The following is a 21,356-nucleotide window of genomic DNA, read 5'->3' as shown; positions in this document are numbered from 1 at the left end:
CCTCAAAGGTCTATTGACTCAACTCAAAACAAGCCAAAGTAATAATCTTTCAGAGGTATGCCCTCAATTTCTGAATTGTAGTTCATTCCAGATGTAGTCAAGAGTAACCATCACACCTAATAATGCCAGAAGCTTTATCTCTAATATTTCAAGACTATGTCCACCCAAAAGCCAGCTGAACAAATACAGAAACAATAGGTACACCAGAGTCGATGGGAAAAGTCCACAAGGCCTCAACTATAGAGTGACAGGCAACTGGGAAATGTTTATAGCAGGGAAAATAGTGTCTCCCATGGATGAGCACACCAATTGCTTATTTAATACCAAATGCTCAACCAGGAAAACAAATAACATTATATGGACTGAATAGTTTATTTAGATATATATATGTGTGTGTAGATATGTAGTATGTAAAAATAAAAAGTTATGGATTTGAAAGAGAGCAAAGAGGGTATATGAGAGGATTTGGCAGGAGAAACATCAGGGAGATATGTTCTAATTATATAATGGGTATAAATTAATAATATGTAACAGCAAAACAAGCCTGATCTACAAGAGCTAGTTCTAGAGCAGGCTAAAAAGCTACAGAGGTCTGTCTTGAAAAAAAAAAAGCAAAACAAAAATAAAACAAATGAACAAACAACAATCCAAAGTAAAACCAAAATGAACAAGTTATATACCTGCCAGGGAAATGAGAACTAGGACTCCTTTAAGTTTCCATGCTGCCCTAGCTACAATATCAATCATGAGAAATATTCCTCATGCTGAAATTCCAAAGTAGGTTTCAATGCCACTGAAGAAATGGATGTATTAGGAAAGCGAGAGCAACCAGGCAATGAGCAAAGTATTTTTCATTCCAGAAAAGGCTTTTTTTTGTCCTTGTATAGGCCTTGAAATAACTAATGTTGGCATAAATGTGGGAAAAGGAAGTTAATACACTGCTGTGCAAGAGAGAACTAGAGAATCAAGTTCTGAAATCAATCTAGATGTTTTAAAAAATGAATAAATAAAAAATACTGGGTGACCCAATTAGAGAATTGATGTGTGATATTATTCCTGTGCAAACAATGACAAACATCTACTTATCATAAATAAGGAAACATTGACAAGCCAAAATTGGGAAGACAACAAATTCTAACTTGGTAAACCAACGAGCCACCTTTTTCTTTGTAGAGTTGATTTGTCTGTACATCAATTGTAAGGATATATGAAGTAGTCTCATGGAATATGTCTTACAAGTTAAATATAATTTAAGTAAATATGATTTTACAATTTGAACAGAAGTTTCCACATGGGTAAATAGTCTCGCTCCCAGACACCAAAACTATTAAATGAAACTCTGAACCAGCAGCTAATGTCTATCTGCCTAGGACTTACTGGTCCCCATTGTTAAACCAAGCAAAACAGGTCATTGTCAGTGCTTTCTTTGTCACTAAGTACATGGTGGTGCTGAAGACTCCAAACATTTTGGTTGCAAGAGAGCCATCTTGAACTTGTGAAGGAAAGCTCTCTGCTGGCTATTGTAACCCTGCAAGGTCCTGTGTGGGCTGCAGTCAGGGAAAGGATGTCAATGATCTTACCACTGTAACTGCAATCTACAATAACAACCAACAAAAGATGCATGCAGTGGTACAATACTGGCACAATTGCTTATGGGCATAATCAGCCCTAATCTCAATAGGACTGATTCCAGTTCCACAGAAAGGAATTCTTGCCTGAAACAGCAAACATGGTAGAAGATCATGGGTGGAGATTACTGGTTCAAGGGCAGAACATAATGTTTTGTGAATGATCATATTACTAATCTGTTATTGAATTATTCATCCTCATTAAGATTTGTACTATCAACTTTAGTGAAGGAAGCCTCCCCATACATTTGGCAGTAAATAATCCACACTGAAATTGCTGGTCAAAAAGCACTGAGAACAAACAGTTCTGGAAGAATGAGGCTATTATCGTTACATCATGGTTGGGGGATGGTCCCACTTTTATGTGTACGGGGGTTTTGCCTGCATGTGTCTATGGAGTATATAAATGAATTATGTGCATAATTTCTTTTTTTGGATTTTCGAGACAGGGTTTCTCTGTAGCTTTTGGTTCCTGTCCTGGAACTAGCTCTTGTAGACCAGGCTGGCCTCGAACTCACAGAGATCCGCCTGCCTCTGCCTCCCGAGTGCTGGGATTAAAGGCATGCACCACCACCGCCCGGCTTATGTGCATAATTTAGAAGGCACCAGATTCTCAGGTACAAGTCCCATAATTGGGAGCTACCATGTTAAATGATGTGAATCAAACCAGGGACCCATGGAAGAGCAAACACTGAACCATCTCTCCAGCCCTGATCTTGGTCATTTGTAAACTAAATGACTTCACGTACATGTTGTCACATTCGCATCTTAACCCTACAGTTTCTCGTTGTCTTGATGTTTGTGTGGTTTGACTATAGTTGGAAGATTTTGAAGGTGAATAAAAGATGAAAATTTATTGGAACATTTTGTGTTTTCTTTCATGATAAATTTTATGTATACTGTTTCAGTACTAGGCAAAGGAATAGTCAAATTGAATGTATTTGGAGGTGGAACTTCAAATGAATAAGGTATGGTTCACTTTTATATGGTGTCAAAAGCATGCCTTTTCAGTGTACAACAAAACTAGAGGAAAAACAAAGGCTTTGTCAAAATTTTGATATTACATTCTGTCCTTATGATTCTTTTTGAGACAGGGTTTATGTAGTCCTACCAGTCCTGGAACTCCATATGTGTTCAGTCTAGCCGCATACTCAGATATTCTTCCACAAAACATCTTATGGTCAACTCTCAGAACAATGGAAACAGCTTATGATGTGTAATTCACAATGTTACTGAGGAAAAACTACTCAAAAGTTAACCTCTAGCTGAGGTTAACAATGTTTAATTAAATGGAAAAGTGAAGTCAGCTGTCTTTAATTTTTAACAAATCAAAGGCAACAGGAAGTAAACTATCCCAATGAGAATAGCTTGCAGATGACAACTCAAAGCCTGTATCCACAGCGACACCCTACCTCCAACAAGGCCACAACCACCCCAACAAAACTGTATCTCCATAAAATCTCACTCCCTATGGGGGATACTTTCTTTCAAACCACTGAATTTGACTGCCTAGCTATAAAGGCATGTAATCATACCATAACACAAAAATGTATTCAGTCCAAATGCAAAAGATTCCACTCTATCACAGTCTAAACATTTAAAAGTCCAGTCTCTCCAGAGTCATGTAATCACTTTCACCGTAATTAAAAAAAAAACACACTTCCAACATATAATGGCACAGGATACTAATTACCATTCCAAAACACAGGGAAGAAAGTCTGGAAATACTGGACCAAAACAAGACCAAAAACCCGTCAGGTTTCCAAACTGCATTTCCATGTCTGATGTCAAAATGTTCTTCAGGGCTCAAACTCCCTTCAATTGTGTTGACTGCAACACACTTCTTTCTCATGGGATGGTTCCACTCCCTGTTAGCAGCTTTCTTCAACAGATAGCTCATGACTCTGGCATCTCTAACATCTTGGGGTCTCCAAGGAAATGCAGGCTTTTCCTTCAGTTTCACACAATAACCTCTCTGGGCCTCCATTTATCACACCCTGGACACATGTGTGGCCTTGGTGAGTTTTGTTACTCAAGGAGGAAGGTTCCACATACATTTCTTCTACCCTTGAAGTCAGAATTATGAGGTCAAAGCTGCTGAGTTCTCTTGCTTACTGGGACTGGAAATGGCCCCTTCATCAGCTTTGCTTTCAACAATTTCCTTTATTGCCTAAGGCTGGTTGTTCTGGAACCTGCTTTGTAGAAAAGGCTGGCCTCAAACAAGAGATCTGCCTGGCTCTGCCTTCCCAGTGCTGGAATTAAAAGCATGTATCATCAGTACATCTGGCTGTTTCTTTTAATTTTCTTTCACAAGTTGGAAACTTATCTGGGTAGGATGATGTCCTGAGGTCACCACTCCCATTTTTCTATTTCTTAATCTGTTGATCTCCTGGAACACAGAATTCAACTCCATTCTTGGTGCTCTTTTCCTTTGCAAATTGCTCTACATTTTGTATTTTTCCTTGCTAGACATGCTCATTTCCATTATAAATATTCATTAGAATAATCACTAATAACTATATGGCAGAGTCTATATGAGGCTGTTTTGAGATGCCTTCTGTTAATAAAATTAACAAACTCCAAAACTTTCCTTTAGCCTCACACAGACACTTTGGACAAGGGCAAAAGGCAGCCACATTCTTCACCAAAATATCACAACAATCTCTAGGCCACATACTATATTTTTTACTACTCAATCCAGGTACTTAGTTAAAATCACTCAGTATCACTGTCTTCCATGCTCCTACCAGGATGTCCCATTAATCAGCACTTAAAACAGATAACTACTTTTTAAATACATAGTCACAAGGTCCACATTCCTTCAAGCATTGTCAGGACTAACACTGCAATACTTCTGTCCCTGTTAGGGTTTCTGTTGCTGGTAAGAGACCCCATGACCATGGCAACTTTTACAAAGGAAAACATTTAATAGGGATGGCTCACTAATACTTCAGAGGGTTAGTCCATTATCGTCAGGCAGCATGCAGGGTGACATGGGGCTGGGGTTTAATCCTTACATCTTGATCCAAGGCAACAGGAAGTGAACTCAGACACTGGGTGGTATCTTGAGCATATATGAGACCCAACAAGACCTACTCCAACAAAGCTACATTTCCTAACGGTGCTGCTCCCTTTGGTGGCCATTTTCTTTCAAACCACCGTAACCATGGATGGTATTCTCATGAAATTTAGGATATTGAGCAAGGTAAATGTTTTAATTATAGCTTTCCCCAGGTGGTTGGACAGATAGCTTAATGGTTAAGAACACTGGCTGCCATTCCAAGGAACCAAGCTTCAATTGCTAACACACAGATACAACCCACAACTACCTATAACTCAAGCTTCAGTGGATCGGATACTTTCTTTAGGCCCCCACAGGAGAAGCTTACATACAAGGTACAGACATACATGCAGTCAAAATCCCTAGGCATTTTTAAAAGCTTTCCACACAGAATTGTGGGATTTTAATTTAATATAAACTCTTTAATATTTTCCTAAGATTTTAAGATTCATTCAAGGCCTTTACAATTTTACCTTTATGTTTCCATCATGTATACTGATGTGATTTGTATTGCCATATAAATGCTATGTCATCTTCTTTACAACAGTATTTTTCTCTTCAGTATGAATCTTCTGATGTGTTTGAAGTATTGAACACCCAGTAAAACAAACCTCACATTCCTTACACACGCTTTCTTTCTCGAGTATGAACTCTGTAATGTGTTCTAAGAGTTGAACACTGGGTGAAGGACTTGTCACAGTGTTTGCATTTGTAAGATTTCTCTCCAGTGTGAATTTTCTGATGTACTTTAAGATATGAGTTGCTAGTGAAATATTTTCCACATTCCTTACAAAGGTAAGTTCTCTCTTTAGGATGAATTCTTTGATGTATTTTCAGATTTGAACACCGGGTAAAGGATATGTTACAGGTTTTGCATCTGTAAGTTTTCTCTCTAGTATGAATTTTCTGATGTGCTTGAAGAGTTGAGCTCTTAGAAAAAGATTTGTCACATTCCTTGCATCTGTAAGGTTTCTCTCCGGTATGAACTCTCTGATGTCTTTTAAGATGAGAACACTGGGTAAAGGATTTGTCACATTCTCTACATTTGTATGGTTTCTCCCCAGTATGAGTTTTCTGATGTATTCTAAGATTTGAGATCACTGTAAAGGATTTGTCACATACCTCACATTTGTAAGGCTTTTCTCCAGTATGAACTCTCTGATGTCTTTCAAGACCTGAGCAATGGGTAAAGGATTTGCCACAAACATTGCACTTGTAAGGTTTCTCTCCAGTATGAATTCTCTCATGTATAATGAGGTTTGAGGGGAAATTGAAGAATTTACCACACTGCCCACACTGATGTAGTTTTTTCCCTATGTAGATTGTTTGGGGCAAAAGATTGTATGCCGAGTTGAAATTGTCACCATATTCTCCCTGTCTGTTTTCTCTCTTTGCAGTGTACAGGCTCTCATCTTGAGAAATGTTGGAACATAAATTTAAAGACGCCTCACAGTCTTTAGATTTATAAGGTTCTTCTTCTCTGTGCATGCTTTCATGTCTATCTAGGTTTGCTGAGTTCATAGAGGCATCAACGTGATTGCTGCACCTGTAGATATTAGAGTTTTCTGTAGCTTCTCTTGTTTTATAAAGTGCATATTTGGAGTGGTCATGAAGCATTTTGACAAGGTCATTACAACACTGGCAAGAATCCTTTTCATTCTTCACATGTTGATAGACAGGATCACATATACAATAGTTCTCTAGAAAAAATACAATTCAGATTACTAGAGCTTGTTCCAAATCAAACATTTGATAAATGACTGCCTCTTTAATTTTTCTGTTAAGTCGACCTGCAACTACTTTGAATAGAGCTCCCAGTAGTCAACATATTTTTTCACCTTAATTATATAGATTCTTACAAAAACAGACTGACAGCCCTTGTGGAAGATGAAACAAATATTAGAGAAATTAGTAATTAGTCCTTGGGATTATATTTAGAATGCACATCTTTATTTTTAAATATTTATGTCCTCAGATAATGATGAAAAAAGTTTAATACAATCCCAGGTTCATAGTGTTTGTACTTACTAATGAACAGTCATGAAGAGTACAGTTCAGAAAACCTGATTCCTATTAAGAGTAAAGGGTTACTTAAAAGAAACAAAGAGGGCTGGAGAGATGGCTCAGTGGTTAAGAGCATTGCCTGTTCTTCCAAAGGTCCTGAGTTCAATTCCCAGCAACCACATGGTGGTTCACAACCATCTGTAATGGGGTCTGGTGCCCTCTTCTGGCCTGCAGGCATATACACAGACAATATTGTATACATAATAAATAAATAAATATTAAAAAAAAAAGAAACAAAGAGTTTTTCTTTGTCAGGGATCATAAAAATGTTTTTTCCTACTACCAAACTTTCCATAGTCTTCTCTTATTTCCATGACAGTTTATCAGAGTGCCTACAACTATAAAGTAGGGACATAGAAAACCTGAGTGAGGAATTCTACAAGCAAACTATGCTCACCCACAGAAATCAGGTTGTTATAATTCTCCAACATTACATCAACATACAAAGCCCTCTGAGCAGAGTCCAGGCATTCCCACTCCTCCTGGGAGAAGTTGACAGCTACATCGCAGAATGTCAACAGACCCTGAAAGACAAAGCGCAGTTTGACCAGACAGATTTCTTTATGCATATAAGGAGATTTAAGGAAATTTGAAAGTAGATGAGTAAAGACCACTATTCAAATAATGATTTCTAACATAGTCACTCTATAATGAACATCCTAACTCTATGAAACAGGATTTACACAATATTCTTACAAGCAATATGCATGAAACCAAAAACAGATTATTGTTTGCACATGGCTATCTGCTATGGATGCTGTGTTTGTGTCATGCAGGATTAGATTGTACCAGTCTCAGAAGAAAAATCTGTGATGAGGAAATGTGCTTTTAAATATTGTATCTATATTTAACTTTTTGAATAGTAAACACACTAACAGCACAGGAACAAAATCCAAGTATAAACAGATGGGACTACTTGAAAATAAAGTTTGTGTACATGAAAGGAAACAATCAGCAGATCACTCAGACACCCACAAATGGGAGAGAATCTGTACCAGCGACACTTTAGATAGGGACTCATACCTAGAATTTAGCAAAAATTACAGAAATTAAATTCCAAGGACACAAAACTGCCAATCAACAAATGGGCAAATGACCTGAACAGATTATATTTCAAAAACAGAAACAAATGGTCAATAAATGCTGCAAAAATTGTTTAAGATCCCTAAAATGCCATTATGGACATATAAACAAAAACTACTTGTAAATATTGCCTCACGCCAAGCAGAATGACTATCATTTGCCAATCTGATAACAAATGTTAGAGAAGTGACAAGAAAGGAACCCTTATGAACTTATTGTGTTGTTTGTGTGTGTGTGTGGGGGGGTGCAATTAATAAACTCAAATGAAAATCAGAGAAAAAAAAATCAGTTTGAGGATTATTAAATTCTTAAAGCTAGGAGTAAAGTGGCCCCAGTCCTTTCACTCCTGGGCATAAGGCCAGAAAACTTCACAGCCCACTATAGGGAGTCCCGTGTTTACTGTTGCCGATTCACCATAGCAAAGCATTGGAATCAAACTAACCATGCATCTACAAATGAATGGATAATGAATATGGGGCACTAGTCAGTCGAGGAGAAAAATATAACAAATATGTGAAGGATAATGTGGATTTAGAATGTGTAATATAAGTGAGGTCATAAAGTGCCACAAAAAATCACATTTTCCCTCATATGCAGAATCTAGTCAATGATATGTATTTATGGAAACAATGTTTATTATGACACAGTAGAACAGAGTTAAGAGAACAAAAACAGGGTGAATATCAGGTGCTGAGATAGGACTGCATGCAGTTAATTGAACAAAAGCTTTGAAAAAGGATATAAAAATAATTGCTTTTCTAGTTCTAATTCTGTCACACTTTTAGGGGAACAGGGTAGATGATAATTATTACAAAATATATTCAGGACTGAAACATCAAAGTCGATGTAAGGTTCCAAAGATTCTCTCCCCAATAAAAGTACATAGAGTTGTACAGTCTTGGGGTCTGGTTAATTTTAGAATGTGAATTTTTTGTTGTTTGCAACTGTTTTTCATAATAAAGTTAAAAACAATGTCTCAAAATATAACATTTCCAGAAAAAAACTGACATGACCAATGACCTGGAACACATGTCCTGGAGAATCAGCCATTTCTTGTTTCTCCTCTTTGAGTTTCTCTTTCAGGAACAACGGATGGCTTGCTGAAGAGATGGCTTGCTGCCCTTTCATATAAAGGAGTCAAACAGGAAAAGCAAAATTTAGTAAGGAAAACCGTTCAATAACAACGTAAAACCACATGAAAAACCCAAGAACCAGGATACTACTAGGTGTCTGGTCAATGGTCTCAAAGCCAGGAGAGCATGAAACCACATTTAAAAGTTTATGGAGAAAATCACTGTCAACCATATTAATACTCTCAGATAAAATGGTCCATAAAAGAGCCACAGATTTTTTTTTCAACAAAACTACCAATGAGAAGCCAGTATATTATATTACAGTAATGAAAACCACTTGGAATTATCATGACAACAGACAATAGGAGATAGCAATGGGCAGACAGTGTAGACAGAGTTTAACAGTCTATAAATATACTTCCTGATTCTTATCAAACCTCTATTGACATCATTTTCAGGAATGGACACAATAACACTAAAATGGTGTAGGAGGTTCTTCTTTCTATATGTTGCTTTCACTGCTCAAATGAAGAAACTCCCTTGGCCTTTTGATAGGGCAGAAACTTGGGGGGGAGGGGTGGAGGAGAACTGAATGCTGGGAGAAACAAGGAAGGCAAAGAGAGCTGCCATGGAGTCGCCACAGTCAGACATGCTAAATCTTTCCTGGCAAGCCATGACCTCAAGGTGACATACAGATTATTAGAAATGGGTTGAATCAAGATGTGAGAGTTAGCCAATAAGAAGCTAGAGGCAATGGGCCAGGCAGTAATTTAATTAATACAATTTCTGTGTAATTATTTCGGGTATGACCTAGCTGAGAGGCCGAGAACCGGGCGGGACACAGCCCACTCCCCCTTCCTACTACACTAAAAGGTAAAGAATGTGCTAGCACACCAAAGCTCAAAACAATCTGAAAATAAATAAACCTAGAGGTATTAATTTTCATCCTTTTATATAACACACTAAAACCACAGAAATGAAAATCACTTAATATTTGCATGACATGATCAGTGACGTACATGAATATGGATAGTATCACTGATATATATACTCAAATAAAATTTTATGTGCCTCCTAGTATCAATTCTTTTGCAGAACAGCTCCTTTCAACATACCTTTTTATACCTATTATAGGCATGCTACAATAGGATAACCATGAGATCTTTCTCAGTGGATGGAAGTCTCCAGTATTTTTAGTGAAACAATGTGTCAAAACTGATGTCATGTCCCAAGTCCACATTCACTTGAAACCCTTTCCACTCCTTCACCAGTCCCTGCAACATACCGGGATCCTTAGACACTATCTCCTCTCTCTCCATTTCTCTGGGTTTTTTGTTCTGCTCCAAAGGTGAGCAGGTCTGGGTGATCAATTGACCCTGCACATGAGAAAGAGATTCTTTAGAAAGCATATGGATTTCTAACGCAGTACTGTACACAGTAGATAAAAAGAAAACAAACAAGTGATTTTCCAATTGTCATGCAATGTTAGAATATTTAGGAAGCATTTTCAGTTAGTGTAACTGGAATCCCACCTCCATTCACAGCTCAGTCAAAATTCAGGCAGAAATGAACTAAATGATTGGGATGTACATTGGTGAGGTTCTGAATTATCTTAGGTCCAAGATGATGGAAGCTTCACACCTCCCCAGGGACAGACAGGAAAAGAGAACATTTCATGAAGATTTTCCTTGTTCCTCTGAGGACTGGAGATATGATTTAGTGGTTAAGAGCAGTGGTTGCTATTCCAGAAAACGAGGTTTAATTCAACACACATATTATCTCACGCTTTACTGTTAATCCACTGTCAAGGGATCTGATGTTCTATTCTGGGCTCCTGTATGCCCAGGTACCAGACAGACACGCGGTGTACAGATTACATGCATGCAATGTCACCACAAACATAAACACATAAAAAAAATTTCCAATATTTTGTAGGATTTAATGTTTATATAAACCCTGTGATATTTTCAAAGATTTAGACCTTTATTAAAGGCATTCCGAAGTTTCTTATCTTTGTGTTTCTATTTCATATGCTCTTGAGATTTGTAAGCAGAGAGAATTTCAGATAAACGGTACATCACATTATTCACAATGGTATGTTTCTCTGCCTATTAATTTTCTGATGTGCTCTGAAGTAGAAGCATCTAGTAAAATATTTGTCACATTTTTTACTAAAATAATGTCTCTCTTCACTAGGAACAATCTGTTGTGTTCTAAAATATAAGTTAAAGGCAAAGGATTTGTCACACTCCTTAGGTTTGCAAATTTTTTCTCTAGTATGTTTTTTCTGATGTGCTCTAAGAAATGAGATATGAAAGGATTTGTCACATACCTCACAATTATAAGGCTTCCCTCCAATGTGGATGCTGTAATACCCTTTAAGATTTGACTTTCCAATAAAAGACTTCTCATATTTTTTGCATTTGTAAGGTTTCTCCTCAGTATGAAGTCTTTGATGAATTTTAAAGTTTGAACATCGGGCAAAGGATTTTTCACAAATATCGCATTTATAGGGTTTCTTTCCAGTATGAATTCTCTGATGTACACTGAGGTTTGAGGCAGTATTGAAGCATTTCCCACATTCCTCACACAGGAATGGTTTCTCTCTGATATAGATTGTTTGCTGCATAGGACTGTATGCAGAGCTGAAACAGTCATCATATTCTCCCTGCCTGTGCTCATTCTTTGCAGTGTAGACTCTGTGATCTTGAGTAATGTTGGAACACAAATTTAAAGATTTCTCACAGTCTCTAGATTTGCAAGGTTCTTCTCCAGAGTGCACGCTTTCATGTCTATCTGGGTTTGATAAGTCAGAGGTATCGCCGTGATTACTGCATCTGTAGTTATTAGAGTTTTCTGTAGTTTCACTTGTTCTATAAAGTGCACATCTGGAGGGGTCACGAAGCATTTTGCCAAGCTCATTACACTGACGAGACTCCTTATCAGTCTTCACATGCTGGGGGACAGTGTTACACATGCCATAGTTCTCTGGAAAATGAGTACAAGACTAATTATTTGATAAATGACTCTCTTCCTATGTTCTCTCTTAAGATAAGTCAACCAGCAACTACTTAGAATAGAGCTCACACTACTTGACCTCATTCTTTCACTATAAGGAAGTTGAAACAAATAATTGAGGAATCAGAAATTTCCCTTGGGAAGGAGCCCACTGACTGATTATATATAGAATACCTGTCTGTATTTTTAAGTATTTTTATCTCAGAAACTGTTAAAGAAGAGTATAATCCAATCCCAGGTTCAGTCTCTTACTAACTAATGTACAGCAATGAAGATTATACTGCAGAAGACCAAATGTCTTTAAAGATTCAAGGCATATATAAAAGCATCAAAGGTTCCCCCCCCAAAAAAAAAACTACATAGATTCTTTCAATAATAATGGATGCAAAGCAAGGATTCTGCCAGACATCAGAGGCTCTAGATCATCATTTTTCAACCTGTGGGAGGTGACCATCTGAGAAAACATATCTGATGGCCTTAGTAACTGAGATATCACTTAGTAGTAAAGTGACAGTCAAGAAGTAGCACTCAAAATAATTTCATGGTCGTGATCACCACAACACAAGCTGTTCATTACAGGATCGTAACATTACCAACAGTGACAACTGCTGCTCTAGATCATTAGTGGCAGGGCTATTACAGAAAGCCACTGCTTATTTCTATCCACCATTGACACACATGCAAGGTAGGCAATTACAGAATAATTCTACTTCATGGATTCACATTAGGTTTACAATTTGTCAAATTATTCCAATATCAGCATACTCACATAAAATTACATTTTGTACTATTATTTTAACCATAATTCGGGTGCAATAAGGCTCAATGTCTTCTAACATTTCCAATAGACTGAATCACCCTGGGGCCAGGATGTTATACTAATTTAAATGACCAGGCATCCTTTTATGTGGAATTGGATAAAGCAAAATTCTAGTTTCAGTCCTTGTTTTCTCTTTCACTTGAAATCATTACTTTTGTCCTGCTCATTCACTACCCTCCTCTCCACATTCCAGAGCCATCTCACGTGCTCCAGATACCAGGCCTACCTTGCATACAATAATCCACATATTCTGTGAGGTAGTCCATGACCCCTACTAGAATGTGTAGAGAATACAGACATCTAACACAGCGCTCTGCTCAATACATGAAGAGAACATAAAGTAGAACAACACAGGAATGATTTCCCAATTGCTCCATCCTATCAGAATCTTCAGCAGATTTAGGAAGAATTTTAAGTTTCCATACTCTTAATTTTTCTCACAATTAAAACAATGGCAAAGGCAATGATGGAAAACCCGCTTTAAGATATGGGTGGAGACCAGAACCGGAGAGGGACAGAACCAGCTACCTAGGAGAGAGAGCAAACAATCTCCACCAGGAGCAAGAGCCAGGAGCAAATCCAGTCCAGGGAACCAACCTATTCCCTGGACCCTGGCGGATCAGGATCGAGCCAGCGAGCAAATCCAGAGTCAGACATCTCCAGCAGAACCTCTGCCAGTCCAAGTGTGAGTCTGGGACCTCTGAGAAAGTAAGCAATTCCTCTGTGGATCTGGGCGCACCAGAACTTGGGATCTCCGAGGCAGAAGACCGGAGCCAGAAACCTTTCCAGGTCCAACTCCAACCCATCGATTCCTGCAGGAGGGAATCCAGACCAAGATTTACAAATGCAGGCCAAACCTGGTAACCTAGGGCACATTTGCCCAGAGGCAAGGAACTCCACCTTGGGCACAAAATCCACAGGAGTGGCTCTGAAGGAGCTACCTAGGACAGAGAGGGCCTGAGGAAACAAGATCCACTGGAAGAAGACGCCAGGGATAAGAAGAACTGTGACACAGACTGTACCACAAGGAGAAACCATCTGAACTTTGAATTCACTGGCACCTAGAAGATTATTCAACAGAATCTCAGACAGCCCCAACCACCTATTAGAGGAAAAGATGAATAGAAAAGGTAAGATCACATGCTACACCAGAAAGACCAGAACAACACCAGTAAAACCTAAAGTCCCCACAACAGCAAGCCTGAACAACCAAATATGGATGAACCAGAAGAAAATGAAGTAAAAAAATAACTTCAAGAGAATGTTAGAAATTCTTAAAGATGAAATGAGAAATTCCCTTAAATAAATTGAAGAAAAGAGAAACAAAAAATTTGGAAGATATCAGCAAATTACTTAAATAAAACCAAGAAAAAGAAATCAACCATATAAAAGAAACTATTCAGGACTTGAAAACTGAAATAGAAGCAATAAAGAAAACACAAGCCGAAGGAACTATAGAAACAGAAATCATAAGAAAAAGATCAGGAAACACAAACGCAAGCATGAACAACAGAATACAAGGGATGGAAGAGGGAATCTCAAGCGCTGAAGATACAATAGAGGAAATAGACTCATTAGTTAAGGAAAACAATAAATCTAACAAAAGCTTAACCCAAAAAATCCAGGAAATATGGGATACCATTAAAAGGCCAAATCTTAGAATAATAGGTATAAAAGAAGGAGTTCAACTCAAAGGCACAGAAAATTTATGTAACAAAATCATACAAGAAAACATTCCCAACCTAAGAAAAATATGCCTATAAAGACACAAGAAGCTTACAGAACACCAAATAGCTGGATCAAAAAAAAAAGTCTTGTCGCCACATAATAATCAAAACGCTAAATACACAGAGTAAAGAAACAATATTGGGGGCTGGAGAGATGGCTCAGAGGTTAAGAGCACTGCCTGCTCTTCCAAAGGTCCTGAGTTCAATTCCCGGCAACCACATGGTGGCTCACAACCATCTGGAATGAGGTCTGGTACCCTCTTCTGGCCTGTGGTCATACACACAGACAGAATATTGTATACATAATAAATAAATAAATATTTTTTTTTTAAAAAAAGAAACAATATTAAGAACTGCAAAGGGAAAAGGCCAAGTAACATATAAAGGTTGACCTATCAGAATTACATCTGACTTCTCATTGGAGTCAATGAAAGCCAGAAGGTTGTTGACAAGCATTGTGCAGACAATAAGAGACCAGGGATGCCAGCCCAGACTACTATACCCAGCAAAACTGTCAATCACCAAAGAAGGACAAAACAAGATATTCCATGACAAAGCTAGATTTCACCAATACCTAGCCACAAATCCAGCCCTACACAAAATACTAGAAGGAAAATTCCAACCCAAGGAAGAGGGCTACAACAACAGAAATACAGACAATTGATAATTCATAACAGCAAATCCCAAAGAAGAAAAAAAAAACACACAAATTAACATCACCAACAATGAAAAGTAAATTAACAGGAGAAAGCAACCACTGGTTATTAATATCCCTTAATATAAATTGACTCACCTCACCTATAAAAAGGCACAGGCTAACAGAATGGATACAAAAACAGAATTCATCCTTCTTCTGCATACAAGAAATACATCTGAACCTCAAAGACAGACATCGTCTCAAAGTAAAGGGTTGGGAAAAAATATTCCAATCAAATGGACCTAAGAAACAAGCAGGTATAGCTATCCTAATATCTAACAAATAGACTTCAAGATAAAATCAGTCAAAAAAGACAAATAAGGTCATTTCATATTAGTCACAGGAAAAAATCCATCAAGAGGAAATTTCAATACTGAACATCTATGCCCCCAAATACAAGGGCACCCTCATATGTCAAAGAAACACTTCTAAAGCTTAAATCATACATTAAACCCTACACACTAATAGTGGGAGACGTTGACACTCTCCTCTTACCACTGGACAGGTCAATCAGACAAAAAAGGAACAGAGAAATAAGAGAACCAACAGATGTTATGACTCAAATTGACTTAACAGACATCTATAGAATATTCCATTCAAACAGAAAAGAATATACCTTCTCGGGCTGGAGAGATGGCTCAGCCGTTAAAGGCTAGGCTCACAACCATAAATATAAAGAATATACCTTCTCAGCACCTCACGGAACCTTCTCAAAAATTGACCACATACTCAGTAACAAAACAAACCTCAACAAACAGAAAAAAATTGGAAATAACCCAATGTACCTTATCAGATCACCATGATATAAAACTAGAAGTGAACAACAATACTAATTGCAGGAAACCAACAAACACATGGAAATTAAACAATGCTCACCTGAATCATCAATGGGTCAATGACAAAATAAAGAGAGAAATCAAAGACTTCCTAAAATTCAATGAAAATGACCATACAACATACCCAAATTTATGGGACACAATGAAAGCAATATTAAGAGGAAAGTTCAGAGCACTAAATGCCTATATCAAGAAGCTGGAACAATTCCACACTAGTGAATTAACAGAACATTTGAAAACTTTAGAACAAAAAGAAGCAAACTCAAGTAAGAGAACTAGATGGCAGTAATCAAACTGAGAGCTGAAATCAAGAAAATAGAAACAAAGAAATCACTACAAAGAATCAATGAGACAAAGAGCTGGTTCTACAAGAAAATAAACAAAACAGACAAACCTTTTCCAATCTAACCAAAGGCAGAGAGAGAATATCCAAATTAACAAAATCAGAAATGAAAAGGGGGTCATAATAACAGACATGGAGAAAAATACAGAGAATCATCAGGTCATATGTCTAAAACCTGTACTCCACAAAATTGGAAAACTTAAAGGAAATGGACAACTTTCTGGATAAATTTCACTTACCAAAATTAAATCAACACCAGATAGGCAAATTAAACAGACCTATAACTGCTGAAGAAATAGAAACAGTCATCAAAAGTCTCCCAATCAAAAAAAAGCCCAGGACCAGATGGTTTCAGCTCAGAATTCTACAAGATTTTCAAAGAAGAATTAATATCAATACTCCTGAAATTATTCCACACAATAGAAATAAAAGGAACATTTGTCAAAATCTTTTTATGAGGCTACAATTACCCTGATACCAAACCGCAGAAAGACATTACAAAGAAAGAGAATTACAGACCAATCTCACTCTGAACATTGATGCAAAAATACTAAATAAAATATTGGCAAATCGAATCCAAGAACACATCAGAACCATCATCCTCCATGATCAATCTGGCTTCATCCCATAGATGCAGGGATGGTTCAACATATGAAAATCTGTCAACGTAATCCACCATATAAACAAGCTGAAAAATAAAAATCACATGATCATCTCATTAGATGCCAAAAAAGTTTTTGACAAAATATAACACCCCTTCATGATAAAAGTCCTGGAGAGAGCAGGGATACAAGGAACACACCTAACATAATTAAGGCAATATACAGCAAGCCAACAGCCAACATCAAACTAAATAGAGAGAAACTCCCAGCGATTCCACTGAAATCAGGAACAAGACAAGGTTTTCCACTCTCTCCTTATCTATTCAAAATAGTTCTTGAGATCCTAGCTAGAGCAATAAGACACCAAAGGGAGATCAAGGGGATACAAATTGGAAAAGCAGAAGTCAAACTCTCACTGTTTGCTGATGATATGATAGTTTACATAAGTGATCCCAAAAATTCTACCAAGAAACTTCTACAACTCATAAACACTTTCAGCAATGTAGCAGGATATAAAATTAACTCAAAAAATTCAGTAGTCTTCTTGTACACAGATGATAAAAGTGCTGGGGAAGAAATCAGAGAATCAACACCCTTCACAATAGCCAAAAATAACTCGGAGTAACTCTAACCAAACAAGTGGAAGACTTGTATGACAAGAACTTTAAATCTTTGAAGAAAATGAAGAAGACGCCAAAAAGTAGAAAGATCTCCCATGCTTTTAGGTAGGCAGAATTAAATAGTAAAAATGGCCATCTTACCAAAAACAATCTACAGACTCAACACAATGCCCAGCAAAATTCTTCAAAGACCTCGAAAGAATGGTACTCAATTTCATATGGAAAAGCAAAAAACCCAGTATAGCCAAAACAATCCTGTACAATAAAAGAACTTCTGGAGGCATCACAATCCCTGACTTCAAACTCTACTCAAAGCTATAGTACTGAAAACAGCCTGGTATTGGCATAAGAACAGACGGGAGGACCAATGGAACCAAACAGAAGACCTGGATATCAATCCTCACATCTTCGAACACCTGATTTTTGACAAAGAAGCAAAAAATATCAAATGGATAAAAGAAAGCATATTTAACAAGTGGTGCTGGCATAACTGGTTATCAACATATAGAAGGATGAAAATAGACCCATATCTATCATCATGCACAAAACAAGTCCAAATGGATCAAAGACATCAACATAAAGCCAGCCACACTGAACCTTACTTATAGAAGAGAAAGTGGGAAGTACACTTGAACGCATTGGCACAATGAACCTCTTCCTAAATATAACCCCAGCAGTACAGATACTGAGAGAAACAATTAATAAATGGGACCTGCTGAAACTGAAAAGCCTCTGTAATGCAAAGGACAAGGTCAACAAGACAAAACAACAGCCTACAGAATGGGAAAAGATCTTCACTAACCCCACATCAGATCTCCAAAATATACAAAGAACTCAAGAAATTGGACACCAAAAGATCACAAAATCCAATGAAAAAATGGAGTAGAGACCTAAACAAAGAACTCTCAACAGAGGAATCTAAAATGGCTGAAAGACACTTAAGGAAATGTTCAACATCCTTAGTCATCAGAGAAATGCAAATCAAAACAACTCTGAGATTCCATCTTACACCTGTAAGAATGACCAAGATCAAAAACACTGATGACAACTTATGTTGGAGAGGTTGTAGGGAAAAGGGAACACTTCTGCATTGTTGGTGGAAATGGAAGCTGGTACAACCCCTTTGTATGTTAGTGTGGCGATTTCTCAGAAAATTAGGAAACAATCTTCCTCAAGACCCAGCAATGCCACTTTTGGGTATATATCCAAAAGATGCTCGATCGTGCCACAAGGACATGTGCTCATAGCAGCTTTGTCTGTCAGAGCCAGAACCTGGAAACAACATAAATGCCACTCCATCAAAGAATGGACAAGAAAAATGTGGTACATTTACACAATGGAGTACTACACAGCAAAAAAAAAAAAAAAACGACAGCATGAACTTTGCGAGAAAATGAATGGAGCTAGAAAACATAATTTGAGTGAGGTAACCCAGACACAGAAAGACAATTATCACATGGACTCACTCATAGGTGGTTTTTAAACACAAAGCAAAGAAAACCAGACTACAAACCACAATCCCAGAGAACTTAAACAGCAATGAGGACACCAAGAGAGACTTACATAGATCTAATCTACATGGGAAGTAGTAAGTAGAAAATGACAAGATCTCCTGGCTAAAGTGGAAGCATGGCGACCTTAGGGGAGGTTTGAAGGGGGTTGGGGAGAAGCAGAGAAGAGAGTAGAGAAAATTGTAGAGCTTAATAAATATTAAAAAAATTAAAAAAAAATGATTGGAAACTGCTTAAACTATTGAGTTTCTGAATGCATCATGAAACTAAAGGGTGCATTTTAGTGATAATGCATTTGTGTTTTAATAAATAAAGCTTGCCTGAAGTTCAGAGAATAAAATAGTAGCACTGATCAGTCTTATAGACCAGCGGCGGTGAACACACCTTTAAACCCAGTAGCCAGTTTGCCAAAGAAACTGGGTAGTAGTTGTTCATGCTGTTAACTCTAAATTAAAGAGGAATGTAAGAAGGGAGAAAACAGCTCTAACACATGGGCTCATTCTGAGATTATTGGATGCAGGATCGCCATTTTGGACTGAGGTAGAGGTAAGAGCCAGTTGCTGACTGTTTGCTTTTCTAACCTTCAGGTTGAACATTTATTTCTGTCTCTGGGTTTTGATTAATCATGTTACAGTCCATGACACCTCTCGTATGAAAAATGTTAAAAAAGCAAAAAACAAATACCAAGAAAAAGAAATTTTCTACTATCACGCATTTCCTAGTTTCCTGTTGCTTCCAATGCAGCCTAACAGACAATGAACGACCTATAGCCTGAGTTGGGAATTCTACAAGCAAATGTTCTCACCCACAGAGACGAGGTTGTTGTAATTTTCTAACATCACATCAATGTACAAATTCCTCTGAGCAGTGTCCAGGCATTCCTTTTGCTCCTGGGAGATGTTCACATTCACACCCCAGAATGTAAACAGACCCTGAAACAAAGGGCACAGTTTAATCACATAACACCAGGCAGAATGCTTTCCTGGATATAAGGAGACTTAAGGAAATCAGGGATGTAGACAATGAGAGAAGACAACTACTCAAAAAAGATGATTTCTAATAAAGTCACACTCTATAATGAATATTCTAACTTTGAAAGCAGGATGACATGCATGATAGTTTCACAAGCATGTCCCTGCAAGAAGATATACATTTAAGGTCTGAACACAGTAATCTATACGTTATGGATGCTATGTTAGGTCACATTGGTATTGTCCATGTCTACGAAGGAAAATTCTTGATGAGGACATGTGCTTTTTAATGCAGTACCTGAAGATCATGCTAAAACACTGATACTGAATCAATACTGTCTGTACTTAGGTCTTACAAGACTCTATCCTAACAGGATCAGTTGGGGTGTTTAGATTCTAGGTTCAAAGCCCCATCATTAAATAGTAAAGGGATAGATACAGAAGGCATAATTCGTGATTGACTGGATAGTCAAAGACTTTGGGGGTTTCCCAACAGTAACAAGGTGTGCCACACTGCATACTACAAATTTTAACTTCAATATATAATAAGGTCAAGTAGTCTATAGACTTAATTTCATAATAATATTGAGCTATTTTCAAGCACATAGAAAAATCAGCATCCGTCACATTTGATATAATCCAAATTTTTCTATAAATATTAAAAAGCTGACTTAAACAAATAACAATCTCAGAAGTTTTGAAGAACATTTCACTTCAATTGCAGAATTGTAAAAGTTGATGGAAGTCTTAAAAACACATCAAATAATATTTAAGTTACAGCTCAGCATGTACACATAAGTGTAGTTACTTTGGATGCATTCTGGAGTGACACAGATTTCCTGTCAGTAAATGAAGATATTAAATTCTATCAGAAATATATTAGATTCTTATCTTACACAATGTATATTAATCCATTCAAAATGAATAAAAAACTCATTTAGAACCAAGCAATCAGAAACCAAGAACTCAGGGACTACACATCGAGGTGAGCAAGAATTTACTGATTACAAAGAACATCAGCATAGGAACTAACCCAACTATTAACAGATGATACTCCATGAAGATAAGAGTTTCAATACAAATCAGCAGATTACATAGACACTACACAGAATGGGAAAGAATCTGTACCAGTAGCATTCTGGATAGCAGCTCATGTCTAATTTTCACTGAGAATTACAGAAAGTAAAATTTCAAGGAAATATAACTGCCAATCCCAAATGGGCAAATAAACTGAACAGTTTTAAGTATCGAAACCCAAGTGGTCAATGAATATGGCAAAATGTATTCAGGATCCCTAAAATT

General features: G+C 37.3%; 1 pseudogene; it reads right to left on the bottom strand.

Moving 5' to 3' along the window:
• Positions 1-5,090: 5,090 nt before the first annotated feature.
• LOC121449787 overlaps positions 5,091-21,356 on the bottom strand; it is a 21,825-nt pseudogene continuing 5,559 nt past the window's right edge.

The sequence above is a fragment of the Microtus oregoni genome, unplaced genomic scaffold (genome assembly GCF_018167655.1).
Source record: "Microtus oregoni isolate MIOR12 unplaced genomic scaffold, Mior012 000006F_ref0000085, whole genome shotgun sequence".
NCBI classification, from domain to species: Eukaryota; Metazoa; Chordata; class Mammalia; order Rodentia; family Cricetidae; genus Microtus; species Microtus oregoni.
The sequence above is the reverse complement of the archived record's forward strand: the minus strand, read 5'-3'. Positions and strand labels throughout refer to the sequence as shown.